Source organism: Spermophilus citellus, assembly GCF_964194105.1.
Source record: "Spermophilus citellus genome assembly, chromosome: 17".
Taxonomy (NCBI): domain Eukaryota; kingdom Metazoa; phylum Chordata; class Mammalia; order Rodentia; family Sciuridae; genus Spermophilus; species Spermophilus citellus.
The window spans coordinates 30110826-30129538 of NC_138199.1; the positions used below are offsets into that span (position 1 = coordinate 30110826).

An 18713-nucleotide genomic window follows, 5' to 3' on the forward strand; every position below is an offset into this window, starting at 1 on the left:
CATTCTTTTTGAGCACTTGGGAAACTTTTTGAAAAATTGACCACACACTGGACAGTGAAATCAACCTCAACAAATGTCAAAGGGTCATCATGTGGCTCACACTCCAAACACAGTACCAGTCAGGTGAGAAACCAACATTAAAAACTAGAGTGACTTCTAGCTCCCAGGCCCCTTCTCTTCAGAGAAGTCTGTTACAGGCACTTTTGCAATAAAACTGCTGCTTGCTTGCTAAGAAAGTAGAATAAAAGTTAACTAGAGCCAGGCATGATGGTGCATGCCTGTAAGGCATGAGGCAGGACCATTACAAGTTTGAGACCAGCCTCAGCAATTTAGCAAGGCCATAAGCGACTTACTGAGACCCTGTCTCAAATTTAAAAACTAAAAAGGGCTGGGGATATGGCTCAGTCTTTAAGTGCCTTGGGGTTCAGTCCATCCTAGTTTAAATGGACTGACTGGAAGTGAGTCTCTGGGTGTGTACCCTGGAGGGGTGCATCTGCCCTGCAGGTCTCTCTGGGCTCTGCTTCCTGACTCCGTCAGGAGCTGAGCAGCTTTCTTCCGCTGCTGCCTCACTTTGGGCCCAGAGTAACTGAGACCTCTGAAACCATGAATCCTGAATAAACTTTTCCTCCTAAGTTGTTCTAGTCAGGTTAATGAGTCTCAGCAACAGCAAAGCTAGATAAAATTCCCCTGTATGTTTAGAAATTAACTTATGGTGCTGGGCATGGTGGTGCACACCTCAGAATCCCAGCTACTCAGGAGGCTGAGATAGGAGGATCCCAAGTTTGAAGCTGGCTTTGGCATTTTAGTGAGACCCTATTCCAAAATAAAAAATAAAGACTGGGAGTGTTGTTCAGTGGTAAAGCACCCAATGGATTCAATCCCCAGTACAAAGAAAGGAATTAGAATAGCAAAACAAACCTAAAGAAAGATGTGCAGAAATTAAACCCAGAATCAAGAAAGCCAGAATTTGGTTCTAAAAAAAAAAAAAGCAAATTAACAAATCTTTGGGGGAAAGCAAACACAAGGATTGGAAATGAGGCTACCAGAGATGCTGCAGATACCAGAAAAATAGAAGACAGCTGGGGGTGCAGCTCAGTGGTGGAGCACTTGCCTGGCATGCGTGAGACCCTGGGGTTGATCCCCAGCACTTGGAGCGGGGGCGGGGGGGGGGGGGACAAAAGAAGAAAAGAAGACTCAAACTTTGTCAAAAGTAACAGCAAAGGGAATTTGTTTACAAGACAAATCTACAATCTCATGAAGAACAGGACAGGAGAACACAAGATTTGAAGGTGAAAAGCAGATGTGGGTGTTGAAAGATTTTACCAGAGCTGAAAAGTTGAGTCCTGAGCCAGTGGTGAAGAAAACCAGTGATAAGCTAATTTACATTGCGTACTCCCCCCACCAAAGCTCAGATGTGACCGCATCAGATAGCTTTACCCCTAGAATTGTGAGGAGGAGGGTTACTGAAGGGCTCCATGTCAGATCCCTCCCCACTCCAGGCAGCTCTACTCATCCGAACCTTAAAGATTTCTCTGGGGAGAGAAATACTTTTTGGAGATCAGGAGCAGAGGCAAGGGTGTAAGGACCATGAGGGCATTAAGTGAGCATTTACATCCTGAATGTCTGGCCATTTAGAGCTGCCAGAACTGTAACAGGCAAGAAATTGCAAGTCTCTGAGGAATCTTGATGAGCCCAAGAGGAAAGATGTTTAAAAAAGAAAGAAAGAAAAATAATTTAGTGGCTTATAAGCCTGACATAACCTTGATAAAAATAAGTTAAAAAAAAAAAAGACTGCATACAAATCTCACCCATAAACATAGGTACAAAAGCCCTAAACGGAATCTAGCAATATATAAAAAGGTCATTTTTATAACCAAATACTTAATAGAAGTCATCTTACAAACAAATTTGGGATCCACTAGGGAGAAACAAAGAACAGTGGGAAAGGATTCTTCCTTAAGATAAAGGGAAAGGAGCCGGAGTTTTTGCTGGAGAGCTGCCCTGGAAGACCTTGATGGTATGTGGATGACAGGTGAGGGGAAAGCCTGAACTTGTCTCCCCTACAGCGTCACCAGGGGGCAGAGTTGATGACTGACATCCAGAAGGTCGGGTCACCTCAGGTCTCCTCTTGAGATGTGGAGAGTCATACTGACCCTGTGTATCCAGAAGCCAAGACCTGATAATGGGACATGCCTTCAGGATATGGTTGTGGCCATCTGCTTCCACTGGCCAGTCCTTGATGACCAGCTTCATTCTAGCTTGCTGTCGCAGCACTGGGGCCGCTTCTCTGGAATCCCATTCCTCCTGCAGGGTGCACTCCGTGCTGGCCATGGCGGTGGTCAGTCATTGGTTAAGTCGGATTTTTTTAAGGTAATTCCAGATGAGGCCTCGCATTTAGGACAACTTGTTCAGTACTTCAGTTGCTTCTCATGAAGATGACTCTTCTCCTGGGAGTCTGTGGTATAGATGGATTGAAACTAGCCAGTTTGTGTGTGTGTGTGTGTGTGTGTGTGTGTGTTTTATTTTGTTTTGTTTTTGCCCTCCCCACCCTGATTTCAAATTCCAAGTCCTTTACACATTACTGAAGGAGGAAAATGGGGAAGGAAGGAATGCTCACTGCCTACCAGCTGCGGTATTTGGGACTAGGGTTGTATGAAGGTGGGCAGCCCTCTGCACTCTTCCTGGTACCCAGTAATGCTCCTTGCTCTTCCTCTTGTTCGCTCCTCTAGGAAACCTGGTTCAGTAGCACAGTTTGATGGGGATGGGGTGGGCTCTGACAGTTGGTGTTTTGTTTTTGCAGGACTGGGGATTGAATACCTATGGCCTCGCTCATGCTAGAAAAGTGTTTCATCATTGAGCTACACCCCCAGCCTGGTTTTCACTTTTTTAAAATCAACTGGCAAGCCTGGTGCAATGGTGCATCCCTATAATCCCTGTGACTCCGTGGGCTGAGGCAGGAGGATCAAAAGTTCAAGGCTGGGGCTGGGGCTCAGTGGTAGAGTGCTCACCTAGCATGAATGAGGCACTGGGTTCGAGCCTCAGCACCACATAAAAACAAAATAATGTATCCACCTAAAACTAAAGATACATAAATAAATAAATATTTTTTTAAAAAAAGTTCAAGGCTAGGGCTGGGGCCGGGGCTGGGGCTCAGTGGTAGCACACTTGCCTGGCGTGTGTGAGGCACTGGGTTCGATTCTCAGCAAGGCATATAAGTAAATAAAATAAATGTCTATCAACAACTTTAAAAAAAAATTTTTTTAAAGTTCAAGGCCAGCCTCAGCAACTTAGCAAGGCTCTAAGCAACTTAGTGAGACCCTGTCTTGAAATAAAAAATAAAAAGGGCTGGGGATGTGAGCACCCCTGGGCTGAATCCCCAATGCCCCAACAAACAAACAAACTTCCTGGCATGTAGAAGGATAGAACAGCTGCAGCAGAGTGCAGAAAGGGTAGGAAGTGACTTGGAATGGGAGCATCCTGAGCTCAGGGTGTCACTCAGTAGCAGATTCCTTGCCCAGCACAAAACAAACTACAAAAAACCACTGTGGTATCCCTGTGCCTCACAAGGAAGGGGCCTAATGGGTCTCCTGGTCCAAACTTCAAAATTCTCCAAAATGGAAGTCCTGCAAGTTCTACTCCAACATACTCAATGGAGAGCTGCACATCCCCCCACCTGCCCGCCTCTCCAGACTCAGCTTACCTCCCCCCATTATTCTCTCTGCCCTGGACAAACACTGTTCCTGCACTTTGCCCTTCACACATACCACCCTCACTCTGCCTCCTTGCCATCCCTCTACCCAGAGCTCTTTCCTCAGGTCTTTGTAAGTCTGGTTTTTTTGTTTTTTCAGATGGTTCAGGTCACCCCTGATCACCTATCTAAGTGCCCACCTTCCTCTTCTTCCTCCATACTTGTCTTTTTTTTTTAAGGTACTGGGGATTGAACTACTGAACTACTTTCTCTACCTCTTTTTTTTTTTTTTTTCTATTTTAGTTTTGAGACAGTATCTCACTCATTTTCCTGGGCTGGTTTCAAACGTGCAATCCTCCTGCCTCAGACTCACAAGTAGCTGGGATTCCAAGCATGCACCACCACACCCAGTTTATCTTTTATCCTCAGGTCTTCACTAAGTTGCTGAGGGTCTCATTAAATTGCCAAGGCCAGCCTCAAACTTGTGATCCTCCTATCTCAGCCTCCCAACCAGCTGGGATTCTGGTCATGCGCCACCATGCCTGGACACACCTGTCATTCTCTATCCTGTTACTAGAGTCTGTTTTCTTCACAGCACTTACCGTTTCCTGAAGTTATTGTATTTATTTATTTATATGCTTATTGTCTGTTTTCTCCAAAATCAGTACTCCCTGTCAGCTTCCCAAGGGTAGGAACTCTGTCTTGCCCACCAGTGTATTCTCAGTGCCTGGCTTGTAGTAAACACGGGGAGGCTGGCTGAGTGAATGTGCCCTACATTCTGACAGCTGTAATCATTTAAAAGTTTATACATAGATCTGAAGTCTGCTTCTCTGTAACTGGCTCAGTGGGGACAAATAGAAGGAGAACAAAGCCCCCGTGGATCTTCACATTTGAATGCCTAACATAAAGGTCTACATTCCTAGAAGGGGGCTTTGCTCAAGGGGAGTAGAAGAGATGGGGAGAAAAGCCTCCTTGACTTTCTCACTGCATGAGCCCTTCTGGCTTCAAATTGGCTCAACCTGGTGGGAAGAGCACTCCACCTCTCTGAGTCTCAGTCTCTACCATTATTGAAAACCTATTTTTACATCATAATAAGTGAAAACTGATGGCTTAAAAAGGAGGAAAACTAAATCATTTTTAGTAACATATATAATAAAATACAGTACATAATTCATACAGTAGATAAAGGTCATAAGATCATGCAAATAACTAGGTGTGATGGTACAGGCCTATAAACTGGGACTCAGGTGGCTGAGGCAGGAGAGTCGCAAGTTGGAGGCTAGCCTTAGCAACTTAGTGAGACCTTGTCTCCGAATAAAAAATTAAAAAGACTGGGAATTTCTTTGTCTTATTCATGCAGATATATGAGTCAAATTTAATGAAAATTTTTTTAAATATAAAAATTCACTATGAAATCATGTGAGCAATAAAGCAAAATTGAAGGCTGTAGCTCAGTGGTTGAGTGCCTGCCTTGCACGCGTGAGGCCCTAGGTTCGATCCTCAGTACCACGTAAAAATAAATAAAGATATTGTGTCCAACTACAACTAAAAAAATATCAAATAATAATAATAATTTAGAACCCTGGGGATGTGGCTCAGTGGTAAAATGCTTGCCTAGCATTGGTGAGGCTCTGGGTCTTGAGTTTGATCTTTAACACTGGGGAAAAAAAAAGAAGAAGAATGCACATAGTGTTCCCAGTAGATCCTCAATAAATGACAACTTTTACTAAAAACCATTTCTGACAAGCTTCTCAAAGCTTCTCCAACATTTCCAGTATTTTGCTAGGCCCTCTGGGGGTTAGAACAATTCCCTGCTCTCCAGCTAAGTGTGTCATTAGTTGGGAAAATAAGATGTTGAGCTGGGCATGCTGTTGCACACCTGTAATTCCAGCTACTTGGGCCATTGAGGCAGGAGGATCACAAGTTCAAGGACAACCTTGATAACTTGGTAAGACCATCTCAAAAATAAAATTTAAAGGGGAGGGGGCAGGATTGGAGATGTAGGTCAGTTGTAGAACACCCCTGGGTTCAATGCCTGATACCACAAATAAAGAAGATGTTGAGAAGGAAGGTGGCTTTAGGAGTGAGGTCTTCAGTCAGTGCATGAGGGCTGTAAAAGGACTTCAAACTGGAGACATGTAGACTACTTTAACTTCTGACCATCAAAGATGAGGGTGACCAGTTTACTAAGAAGGAACTGAGAGGAAACTCCCTAGATGCAGAGGCACACGTTATCTCGAAGTCTATGGAGAGAAAGAAGAGTCCAAGAGAGTATTTTATAATCTTCAAGCAGGATACAGAAAAATGGAAATAGAGCCAGGTATCGTGGCACACACCTGTCATCTGGAGGCTGAGGCAGAAGGATCGCAAGTTCAGAGTCAGGCTCAGCAACTTAGCAAGGCCCTGTCTCAAAATAAAATGAAAAGGGCTGGGGATGTGGCTCAGTGGTTAAGCACCCTTGGGTTTAATCCCTGGTACAAAAAAAAAAAAGAAAAGTCACTGGATAGAGGAATGACTTCCAGAGCTGGGAGCAAAGAGTTCTCAAAATAATTCTGTCCCTCTGATCTGATTCTGAGCAGAACACTGGACTTCACTTCTCTTGGCTCACAGCATCCTTTCTATAAATAAATAAATAAATAAATTTCCTCCTTAAGTGAATAAAACAAAACAAAAAACAATGGTGGGGAGCCATTTGCCCCCCCCCCCTGGGGAAGGCAGCATGACTATGTGGCATAAAGCAGAGCTGCATTCTGGAATCCTCGGGTCCTTCCCCTCTTTGTAAGAAGTGCCCTTAGAATGTCTTTTTCCTCTTTCCTTCTTTTATTCTTCCTTCCTTCCTCTCTTTTTTCTTTTCCTTTCTCCCCTTACTTTTTCCCTTCTTTTTTTATGTTTTATAATTTTAAAGAATGCTTCTGGGGAGTCTGGAAGTGCAGCTTGGCAGTAGAGCATGAGCTTAGCACGCATGAGGCCCTGGGTTCCATCCCCAGCACCAAAAATAAATAAAAAGTGGCTTTTCTGAAAAGTTTTATCGACGTATCACCTACACATGGCAGACATACTTTTAGTATAAAAGAGGTGACAAATGGGCTCCCTTTCACCCCCTAGTGTCCTTTTCCACCAAGGTCCCCACTGTTCCCTGTTTCTTCTGCACACAGAGCTCTTGACACAGCTATCAGCCCCCTCTTGCTGTCAACAAATGGGAGTAACTAACCCCTGTTCTGTTCTTTGATTTCCCCCTATTTATCAGTAAATCTTGAGGAACTCCCCAAGTCAGCCCAAATAAAGCTGCCTATGTAACTGCTGTCTGCTGTGTGGGACTCCATTGCTGATATGGCATTTCCTTCCCAGCCCCTAGGAAAGGTAGCACCTAGTCTGTTAGGTAGAGTAAGAGGCATCGTCCTGGTCATTATCATTCGACATACTGTGGCATCTGCTGGATGCTGACAGTTGAAGCTCTAAGACATGCTGAGAGGCAGAGCCGGGTCCCTGGGAGGCTCAGAGCCTCATGGGGGACAGGGCAGCTAGAGAGACATCAAAGTGCACTAATGGACCTGTGGACACAGGGCCAGGGGCCCTTCCTGGTACCCTGTGCTTCTGGCTTCACTTCTACACCAAGGTAGAAGATAAGCCTTGTAGAGGTGGCCCTAGCTAAGGGTGCTGACAGCCAGGGGAAGGAATCTCCTGGAAAGAAGGTAAAAATCAAAACCTCTGGTTCAAAGATATTACAGACAGAGCATGGAGTCACCACAATCCTCGTCAGCCTGGGAGGGTAGTGTCCCCCCTGACTTCTCCTTATGTATCAGTACCTTTCCATACCTGCTGCTTCCCCCTTTTCCCCTCTTTTAGAAACAATTATCCATGAAGTCTGAGCATGGGCAGCAAGTGACACTCACATCAACACTAATTTGACACACATTTCATGATTTTGGACAGTTAGTCTGTATGTCTAGATGGGGTAGTGGATAAGGCCAGGGCTACGGCGAAGCCTGGCTGTTAGTTATGGGAGCACTGAGATGAGGTGCCTGGCATGGCGGCGGGGGCGGGAGAGCTAGAGTCTAGCTGTTAAGAGAATTAGCATTTGCCCATCGAGTGTTCCTGGAGGAGTGCTGGCCAAGAGTGCTGGGGTGGGTCTTTGTCTTCTTTTATCATATTGACAAGAACAGAGGCAGAACAGACTGAAGGCACCAGGGGCTTCCAGAAGGAGAGGTTTGTCTTGACCTGGCTCCACAGTGGAGCCATTGCTGGGCTTTGAGACTTCCAGGAAGTGGGTTATCTTGGTGATATGTTGGTGGGGGGGGGGGGATAAATATTGAAATGTGTTCCCAACCTCTTCCAGGAAAGACTGCTTATTCTGCCCCTGAATAGTAGGCTCTAAGCCCCACTGTCCTGAGCTTGAGCTAATGAAGGAAAGAGAAAGTATTGCTACACGGTGATGTCTGCCACGGCTCCACCCAGTCACTGGGGTCCGGCCACCAGCTTTGACATCTCCATCACTTTGCCCATACACCAGATCAGCACTAAGCCTTCTGGGTTCCAGTTTGTGTTTCTGGGCTGCATCTGGTCCCTATGTGCACTGGTCCCCCAACCCTGACTTCCCTCCGTACCTGCCACCCATGCTGGTCACAGCCTTAGGTCCTGTCCCAGAAACAGTTTTCCTTGTGCCCCTTCCACTCAGGGTTCCTACTGCCTGCCATGGTCAGTACAACCCTCTCCCAGACTCCCCAGGTCTTTAAGGACAGGGACGTATGTGGCTTCTGATGTGCTCAGCTCCAGCAGCGTAGGTCAGGAAGGAGCTGCAATGGAGGAGGAGTAGATCATCCCACATGCCTAGGAATGTAGTCTGTCCATCCAGGTGAGGAGGGGCAGCCCAGTGAAGCTCTGCTGGCCACCAAATAGGGCTCCAGAACCCAGGATGTTGGCAAGGGAGGAAGGCAGGACCCTGGAGGAAATCAGGGCAGGGTGGAATGGGGATCAGAAGCGTGTTGGGGCAGGTGCTGCAGGGAGGTGAGAGGAAGATCTGTTCAGAGCAAGATGGGGCAGGAGGCTAAGCTGTACCTGTGGGGCAGCCCCCATGGTACAGGAAGAGAATACACTTGTTTGAAAGGGGATGGCCACCTGGATCAATTTTGAGCAGACCTGCCAGGGAAGTGACAAGGGACAAGGGAAAGGTACAAGATGTGGGACTCTGATGTCCTTTTCAGCATGCCCCTCAACCCAGGAGCAAAAGGGGAGGAGACACTCCTGGGAGGTTCCACCCTGGGCCCCAGACCCTGGGCCCCAGACCCAGGGGCCACTTATCACCACAAGGAAGGCATAAGCAGGAAAGCCTGGTGTGGCAGGGTAGGAAGGGACAGAGCCTAGAAAGGTCAGGAGTGGTGAGGTCAAGTTATGTGAGAACGTGAACAGTGTTAAAAAGTCATGTCGGGAAAGAAAGAAAGAAAAAAAAAAGGCAATGTCTAGACAGCATAAGGGACAGATGGGGTGGAGACCAGTGTCCTTAGCCAGAAGCAAAGTCATCCCCAATGCCTCCTTCAGCTTTGGTCCACTTGCTCCCCTGTCTGCCCTGCCTCCTCCTTCAAGATGCTGTTATATCCATGCAGCGCCTGGTCTGTGCAGCACTTACGCATTCATTGAAAAAGTGGAAGGATGTAGCAGGTCACTGTGTTCAAATGACCGTTGGAGCAGCCCAGTGCGGAGCCTGTCACCTGCGTACTTGATTAGGACATGAAATGCCCAAGCCTGCCCAGGTCCCCAGCCTCACTTTGTTCCCCTGAGCACCAGGCAGTTAGTTCCCCAAGGCATCTTGGTGCTCTGGGAATGCTTTTAAATCTTTGCAGTCCCCTCCCTGGTGTCTAGGTGGCACCAAAACCCTGTGCTGATCCCTCTCCTTGCAGAGCTCCCCACATCTGCTGACAGTTGTCCTTGGTCCTTCCCGGTGCCTGTTCAGCTCAGCTGGGCGCTCTGGGCTTTCTGGGTTTAGTTCCCCCCATGTGCCAAGGGGCTGCAGCTTTCCTGAAACTGCAAACTAACAAGTTTTTACTTTGTTTTTGGCTTTGATTTCGCTGCAGTATCCCCTGGCCTCCTCCTATTGGGAGAGGTAGGCTGATTGGTTGGCCCCAACCATGACATCTCTGCACAAATCAAGTACTTCATCTGTACTTTAAAATTTTTACATAATTTTAGCAAAAAAACTAATATGATAACAGTAAGTTTTTTAAATTAGCAAAACAACATATGCATGTGGTTCAAAAACAATGGGCTCAGTGGTAGAGGGCTTGCCTAGCACATGTGAGGCACTGGGTTCAATCCTTAGAGCCACATAAAAATAATAAATAAAATAACAAAGGTGTCCAAAACATTTTAAAGGTGGGGGGGGGGTCTCCTCTTAAAACCCTTGAGATAATTCAACTATTGAAGTAGCCTGATCCTTGTCGAAAACCACGGGCGTTTCTGCAGATCAGCCCGTGTGCTCTCTGTTTGAAAACTCCTTGGATCTGTAGCTGGTTAACGAAAGGAAAGCGTCTTCCATTCATTCTGCAAGCATTTATTGCGCGCAGCTGCAGGGCACTCCGAGTTTGCAGGGGAGTTAAGACGAGGAGGCCCCCCTGGCTGAGCTCACGTCCCATCAGTGGAGCCAAGTGCCGTGAAGTCTTAGGAAAAGAAATGAGGCAGGACTCGTCGGGATGGGGATGATGGGGAAGAGTTGGTGGTCAAGAAAAATCGTTCTAAGAGAAAACCTAGACACTACTTTGGGCGGATTTAGAAGTGGAGCAGCCCCACGCCCCGCAAGATTCAAGAGTAGACACCTTCGCTCTGCTCTGCCCACTACCAGCCCCCCTCGGGTCCCTCGCGGCTGAGAGCACTGCGAGTGAGTGTGATGGGTGGGGGGATGTCCGTCCCCTCCCACGGCTGGGGTCGCATGGGCGCCCCAGACTCTCCCTCTGTCTAAGAGGAGCGCCCAGCTGCGGCTGCGGTGAAACATAAAGTTTATTCGCTTCAAAGTGACGCAAAAAATTCTTAAAGAGCTCTTTGGCAGTGGCTATCTAGAGATCAGACCATGTGAGGGGCCGAGAGTACAAATAGTGCGGCGCGGGCGCCGCTGCTCACAGGCACAGCTGCTGCCCTGGTGCCTCGAGGGCGCGAGGGTCGCACCGCCTCCCCAGCGCTGTACCAGCCTCCCCACGCCCAGCCGGCAGGTGGGTCCGCTTTTCTTTTTGCCTCTGATCCTCGTTTCTTTCCAGAACCCCTCCCTTTCCTGGAGCGGAGCCGTCGTGCAGCTGAGCTCTCTGGTCCTGCTGGGGCGCCCCGGGCGGTGCGCGCCTGCTTCCCGCACCCTCCATTCTAACCAAGACAAGTGCCACCCGCAGATACACCCGAGGAGAGGGTAGCGTGGAGCGCGTCTGGGGGCTGCAGGCGCTTTGGAGGGCTTCTTTGTCTATTGCTTGCGGAGGCTCAGCGAGCGCTTGAGCTCAAGCTGGAAGACCAGGTAAAGATGGTCTTTAAAAAGCAAAGTGTTGTCCTGCGCATAGGGAAAAGTTGTAGTTTTAACCCGTGGTTTTATATTTGATCTTTACTTTGCTGCCATCGCGTGCAGGTGGCTTTATGCAAACGCATTTGTGCAGGGAGAGTTCTGGTTGACACAAATGCCCAAATATCTAGAGAAACCTTTGAGTGACACTTAAGTGGGCCGAGTCTCCGTGCGCTTGGTTGGTTTCGCTGGCAGAGCTGGATGCTGGCTCTGATACTCACAGGCCATTCAGAATTTATGCGAAACTCCAACGGGCTGATCTACATGGCTAAAATGTACAGCCATCAGTTGCTTGAAGAATGTGTACGTTCAAATTTGTTCTGGAAAGGCTCTCAGGAGCTGACGAATGCGAAGGAGCAGATTTCCTTTTGCACTGAGGCTTTTTCTTATTGAATTGTTCCTTTTCCAGTTGGAGTTTCTAAAGAATTGAAGAGGGAGAGGATTTCTAAGAGTCAGACATTACAAAAGCTCGTGTATATGTATTTTTATGATCAATTTTTTTGTCCAGAAAAATGAACCAGGTCAATGGATTATTTATGAGCCTGCTAGCTCTCATCATAGTAAGAGGAGATCAAATATTTAATGTGTTTTGCCTTCAGTTACATACAAAAAATGTCTAAGATGACAACGTTGGGATTTGTGTTTAGTGAAAGGGAGGAGAGCTAGGGGCAGCAATAGTGTCATGGTGTGTAGGAGTGCAAGGAAACACATGGCTTTGACTCTTTGTCCCACAGCTTGCTATTGTGTGGAGATGCTGCTGCCTGAAGACTCAGGGTTTTTGTACCAGCGGGGGGGGGGTCGTGGGTGGTGGAGATGACTGTTCCAGTATGGAAGAGAGGCAGGTTTTTCTATAGCATGTGAAAATATACCTTTTTAAAAAATGTTTTTGCAGTGCCAGGGAAGGAATCCAGGACCTCTTGCATGTTAACCACATGCTCTACCACTGAGCTCCAGTAAAAGAAATGGGTTTGTACATCTGAGCTAGAAGTTACACCTCTGAAATGCATTAGATGAATCACCACAATGTGTGGGGACTTTGGATTATTGTGAGAGAGAAAAAAGGAAAAAAAAATGGTTTGCTGGATTGGGTGTAGGTTTGTTTGTTTTGTTTTGTTTTTTTTCTTTTTTCACTGAATTTACGAGCGGATTGAAACTACTCATTAAACCAAAAGTCCCAGAAATACTCTGGTGATCCACCCAGGACATTTCGGAGATGTAACTACCAGCCCAGCTATTCAAACCCATTACTTTCTGTTTTTTTATTTACGAAATATACATAGGACATGTAGGAGTGGGGAGAACAGATAATGTTGAAGTTGTAATGGAATCTCCACGGCCTCCAAAATTCCTCTTGGGGAGATTTTCAGGGACATCTGATGAAACCTGGAGAGGCATGTGGAGGATTTTACAAATGGGTGGGGTGACTGGAAGGATTGTGGCTCCAGGGGATTAGGAGCATAGGTTGGGCTCTTTCTGGCAGGCTTGCAAAACACCTTGAGTGAATCCACCAAAGAGAAATACAGATAATTCCAGAAATTAAACCAGTTCGTGGCAGTAGCCACTTCTTCATACTTGTCAAATAATTTGAGAGCACAGAAAGCAGGACTGCCTGAGGCAAAGTTGCATTTTATTTTGGCATTTTGAATCAACAGGATGTGGTGATGACTTGACTCCTTTTCCTAAAGTTGCCTGGATGGCCAAAGAGAAAATGATGCAGTCATTTTTGGTTGAGAAGGCAACCAGAGCCTTAGTTATTCCCAGTAATAGTGGGTCTAATGATCTTCAGCTGCAAATGGCAGGGAGGAACAGGGGGTGCCTATGTAGCGTGATGATATGCTTCAACTCATTCTGCAACTGTGGTCCTGATTTCTGTGCTCAGGAAAACGTGAGCTGTCTGGCTCAGAGGCACACACCTGTAATCCCAGAAATTTAGCGAGGCTGAGGCAGGAGAATCCCAAGTTTGAGGCCAGCTTCAGCAACTTAGGGAGACCCTGCCTCAAAATAAGAAAGAGGGGTGGGTTGTAGCTCAAGGGCAAAGTGCCCCTGGAATTCAGTCGCCAATATAAAGAACAAACAGGGGCTGGGGATGTAGCTCAGTTGCTAGAGTGCTTGTCTCCTGTGCACAAAGCCCTGGGTTCGATCCCCAGCACCACACACACAAAAACAAACAAACAAACAAACAAAACAAAATATGAGCTATAAATTTGAGGTGTAATAATGGTACAAGAGTGCCCAAGGGCTTGGACTCTACCCAGATGTTGCTATCTAGTTAGGGATGTCTGGAGATCTGCTCAGGTTTGATAGGAAGGCAAAGACTTTGCATACTCTGACATGTGGAAATTAAATACTGCACCTCAATCATGCCCAGTCAATAGGGGTCCAAGTTCCCAGACTCCCCTAAAGCCCTTTGCAAGATGCCTAGGGCGTACGTAGTGCCATAGAAATGGCCTCCATGTGTATAGATTTGGATTGTGCCCATTCTCTGTCCCAATCCCTGAGCTATCACCAACCAGTCACAGTTCTCTGAGGTCTGTGTATTTGGTGGCACAGGCATGGGTATGGAGACCAACATTTGATAAATGCCTCTGTCTCTTCATACTTGAGGCAAGTACTACAGATTACCCCTATTCTTATGGGGAGTCACTGTCTGTGTTCCCAGTGGTAAGAGCACCCTAAGTATATAAAATTGACATCTTTCTAGGAGAGGTCAGGTTGAAAATATATGAAATTAACCTTTTATTTTGGCATTTTGAATCAACAGGATGTGGTCATGACTTGAGTCCTTTCCTAATGTCACCTGTATGGCCAAAAAGAAAACAGTCATTTTTGGTATACTGTGTATCTAGGGTTGGCACAAGACCCGCCATGGGCCATGTTATTTTTCTACTCTGTGTGCTGCCCCCATCCCAAGTCCTGGGGATTGTACCCAGGGGTGCTCTACCACTGAGCCACGTCCCTAGCCCTTTGTTTGTTTGGAGATGGGGTCTTGCTAAATTGCCCAAACCTGCTTCAAACTTGTGATCCTCCTGCCTCAGCCCCCCCAAATAGCTGGGATTCCAGGCATATGCCACTACACCCAGCTGGGCTGCATCCCAGAGGTCATTTATGCAGAGATCTGGAGATCTTGTACTGTCTTTAGAAATGCTCTTGCATGAGTAATGTCTCTGCAGGGTATTCCCTTAAGCCTGACACTCCGCCCCCCACCCCATCTTTTTTTTTTTTTTTTTAGCTTCTGGTGACTGGAAAGATGAATGCTCGTTTACTAAATGTCAACAACATGCTTTTAAACTGAGCAAGTGTCTTCCCAGCCCTGCGCCTAACAAGGTGACAAAATGGAGATAAAGGCTGGTGTGAGGTGTGAGGCTGTAGGCCATCTTGTTATTTTCTTCTTTCCTTCAGGTACCCTGGAACCTGGCAGTAGCTCCCTAGCTCCCACCCACCCCTGGACCAAGGGGACTTGTTAATGGGTATTTAAGCCCTTGGTTTTTAAACTCACAACAGGACAGACCTCCATTAATCCCAGAAGCCCCTGGACTGCACAACCAGAGATGCACTCCAGAGACACCGAGACATGGAGATGATGTCCCAGGGTCCCCAGGCACGACAAGTGACAGATGGCAAAAGGGAGGGTCTCCTGGGTTCCTGAGAGTCAGTTCTTCATGTAGTCATTTGAGGTAGGGAGGGCAGAGGTAAAAGAAGAGTTGTGACAGGACAGGGGTGACCTGGAAGAGCACTTCCCAGTGGCTCAGGAAAGAGCCAGCTGGGTGCTCTGGGAGAATCCAGAGCCACAGGTTTGGTGGACACCAGCAGAAGGGCCATCAGTGGGTCTTTGCCACCTAGCATTTTTGTGTGGTCTTTTGGAGCATAGTCAAGGAAAAAAAAAGAGCATTTTATTTCCTTTGTTACTGGTCTGCTGAATAAAATAAACTGACTTTTTTTTTCCTCTAAGGGAATTTTCCCTTCCAAGGAGAGGCCTATAATTAGGGAGTGGGAGAGCCAGCAAGATCTTGAAGGTGAAGGGAGGTGACTGGGCGTTGGCTCTCAGGGTACAGGCCTAGAACTTGCCTTTCCTACACTTGGGCTCTTTTCTCTCTCCCAACTAGTCCTGGAGCCAGTGCCTTAAAAATGCTAATCAAATTATCTGGCTCTGGCTCTTGTTTTGGAGGAAAAGAGCTGGGGTGGAGGGAAAAGGAGGCAAGAGGCCAGGAGGGGAGGGGAGGGGAAGGGAATAGAGTGGAGAGGAGCCATTCTGTGGGACCGCTGGGAGTTTCCAGCACTGGTCCAGGCACTAGAATTATATTTCTCCTCTCACTTATTGAAGAAATTTTGAACAAAAAAATCAGAAAAATCATCCAGTTTCACCAGTTGTTCAGGCAGTTGCTCTAATTATACATATATCTATTTTCACATATATAATAGAAAATTTGACATGTTATTTATAATATGTAATTATATATAATTTTCATATTTGTATATATGCATTTTTGCTGAACGTTTGAGAGTTTACAGACATCCGGTTACTTTACCCCTAAATACTTTAGCATGCCTTTCCTAAAAATAAGGACCTCTCTTAAATAATCATACCCCATTATCATACCAGGGAAACATCCATACAAAACTGTTATGGAATATATAGGTCAAATTTCTCCTGTTGTCTCAATGGTGTCCTTTTGAGTTTATGGGGTTACTATTTGAGATTGTAAACTGCTAGGTGTCAGAATTATCTCTTGCCCTCCTTTGAGTGCACAGTGGGAACCAGATCAATGCTGTGTAATAAAGAACTGATTTTTTCCATGAATATTCCCCAACTGTGTGACTCACTGTCAAGTACATTTCAGAATTTATTTTTTGGGGGGGTGCATACCAAAGATTGAACCCAGGGCACTTAACCATGTTTTATTTTGAGACGGGGGTCTCCCTAAATTGCAGAGGCTGGCTTTGAACTTGAGATCCTCAGCCTCCAGAGCCACTGGGATTAAAGGTGTGCATTCTCGCGCCTACTGCATTTCAGAATTTCTTGACCTAAGAATACACGTACTTTCTAGCAATGACGTACAAATCTTCACTCACCTTATAGCTAAAGAGGTGCCATATGGAGTCTCCATGTCACCCCAATTCTGAAATGCCCCCTCCTCTAGCAGCCACTTTCCCTCCTCTGTCTCCCCACTTCCTTCTCCCTGCTGGACTAAGAAATGTGCCCAGTTTCCCTTTCCTCCTCACTACTCACCTTTTATTTTGTTTTTGGTACTGGGGATTCAAACCAAAGACACTCTACTGCTGAACCACTTCCCTAGTGCCACCCCACCCACCCACCCCCTTTATTTTTTATCATGAAATGTGGTCTAAGTTTCTCAGGCTGACTCAGATTTGTGATACTCCTGCCTCAACTTCCCCACCTGCTGGGATTACAGGCATGTGCCACAGTGCCCAGCAAATTAGTTGTGTAATACACTTGTATTGAAGAAACAAAGCTGTGTTTGGAAATGCTCCTATTGATTACACAAATTACATTATCAAAATAATAATGTTTAGAAGGTGTAAGTCAGGGCTGGGGGTGTAGCTCATGCATTTGCCTAGCATGAGCAAGGCCCTGGGTTCCATTCCCAGTATGGCAAAAGGGAAGGGAAAAAAAGTGACATTCCTAATCTTACCATATCACTTTGCATTAAGTTTCCTGTCTCTTTCCCTGTCTTGTCCACATTTAAATATGTTACCAAGACAGAATAAAAGCAGTTTTGTTTTCTGCAACAATTTTTAAGTTAAATAGAATAAGAAAGATTCATGCCATCAATTTCTAAAGCCCTTAACTGGTCTAAATGACACCTTCAAGGAATCTGATAGTTTCTCTGCATCCTTGCCCTTAAATTTAATTTTCCTCAAGACCCAGAAAGAAGAGTGTAATAAATAGATGCTTCTGTCCATTTAATCGCCATCCCTCCCCTGCTGTTTGGTGGGACTTCATCCTGTGTCCTTCAGCTTTCGCTTTTGATGCCTCTGTTTCTGACAATGGTTTCTGTGGGTAGTAAGTATATTCCAAGAGCCAAAGAACCAAGTCACAAATGAACATTTGGAATCCAGACTGTTGCTGGGTGTGCCTGGCCGGTCCAAAGTCTGAAAGAACAGCCCTGGCTCATTCTTTCATCCTCCGTGCGCCAGTCTTTTCCAGTCCCGAGTCTGTGAAGTCATGGCTGTGGCAGCCCTCCTCCTCCAGAATCATCTCCCATTTCCTGATGGGGGAGGCGAGAGGCACAAGTCCCCTTGGGATGGGACCTGGCCACATCTGACTTAGCCCCAGGAGGAGGAGGAGTGGTGCCTGGTCCCAAATTCAGGTCTATGGCATCAAAGACCATCCTGCTCAGAAAACCAGGAACGGGTGGGTCCCTGTGCAGAGCCCTGCTGCACAAATGCCAGGCTTTCAGGCACAAAGATGTGTGACCCAGGCCCCTGTTTGCAGGGGAACACAAAACAAATATACATAGAAGGATAACTGGTGACAGTGCTAATCAACGTTGTGTGACAAATGAGAAATTATACAGGATCAGGAGAGACATCTTGGGCTGAGGTGGTGAGAGAAAGCTTCGTGGAGGAAGCCAAGCCTCAGAGGAAGTTGGGTGGGGGTGTAGAAGGTGTGTTCTAAGGTTCATGGGACCCTGAGTAGTCTGCTGAGGCCCTTGTGAAAAGTGCAAATGCTTGCTGGGTACAGTGGCACATGCCTATAATCCCAGCGGCTCAGGAGGCTGAGACAGGGGATTGCAAATTCAAAGCCAGCCTCAGCAACTTAGTGAAGCCCTGTCTCAAAATATAAAAAGAGCTGGGGATGTGGCTTAGTGGGGATGTGGCTTAAGCACCCCTGGGCTCAACCCCTTGTACCAAAAAAATAAATAAAGGTAAGTGCAGATGCCTGGCACCCCACAGATCTCTTGAGAACAAGACCAGTCTCTGGGAGAAAAGCCGGTGGGCCAGTGATGTGTTGTTTTCAAGTTTCCCAGGTGACCCTAAGCCCCTGATTGACAGGAGCTGCATGGACCAGTGAGGCCCAATTGACTGGACTGTTAAGTGGAAAGTAGAATGAGTGGCATGTGTGTGGTGGTGGAAGTGAAGTGACCCACTGTTGTTTATTGATGCTTTTGTGTACTAGATGCTAAGTTAAGCTTATCATACTTTTATAATCCCCACAACAGCCCTGACCAAGTCCAAATATTAACCATCTGCTTTCCAACAGGATGAACTGGAGGCTCAGAGAGATTAAGTGACCTACCCAAAGTCTCACAACCAGTAAGTGGTGGATCTGGGATTTCAGTGCAGATCTGTGAAACAAAAAGGAGAGTTCTGGGTTGTGGACACACAGAACTATCACTGAATGACTCAGGAAGTCAGTTAATCTAGGCTTGGCTATTCATGCTCATTGGAAAAGAATTATTCATGCCCATTTATGCCAAATTCATTTCTTTTTTATGAAAGTCTGAATAATCCGTTGTACTTTTTGGCCAGCCTCTG

General features: G+C 46.5%; 1 protein-coding gene across 1 annotated transcript in view; it reads left to right on the plus strand.

The window, feature by feature from the left end:
- The first annotated feature begins 10200 nt into the window (after positions 1–10200).
- The window catches only part of SLC6A4 (solute carrier family 6 member 4), a 34178-nt gene continuing 25665 nt past the window's right edge, over positions 10201–18713 (plus strand). The window contains exon 1 of the mRNA XM_081272216.1: positions 10201–11174. The gene's annotated coding sequence lies outside the window, so the exon portion shown is untranslated. The remainder of the gene's footprint in view (positions 11175–18713) is intronic.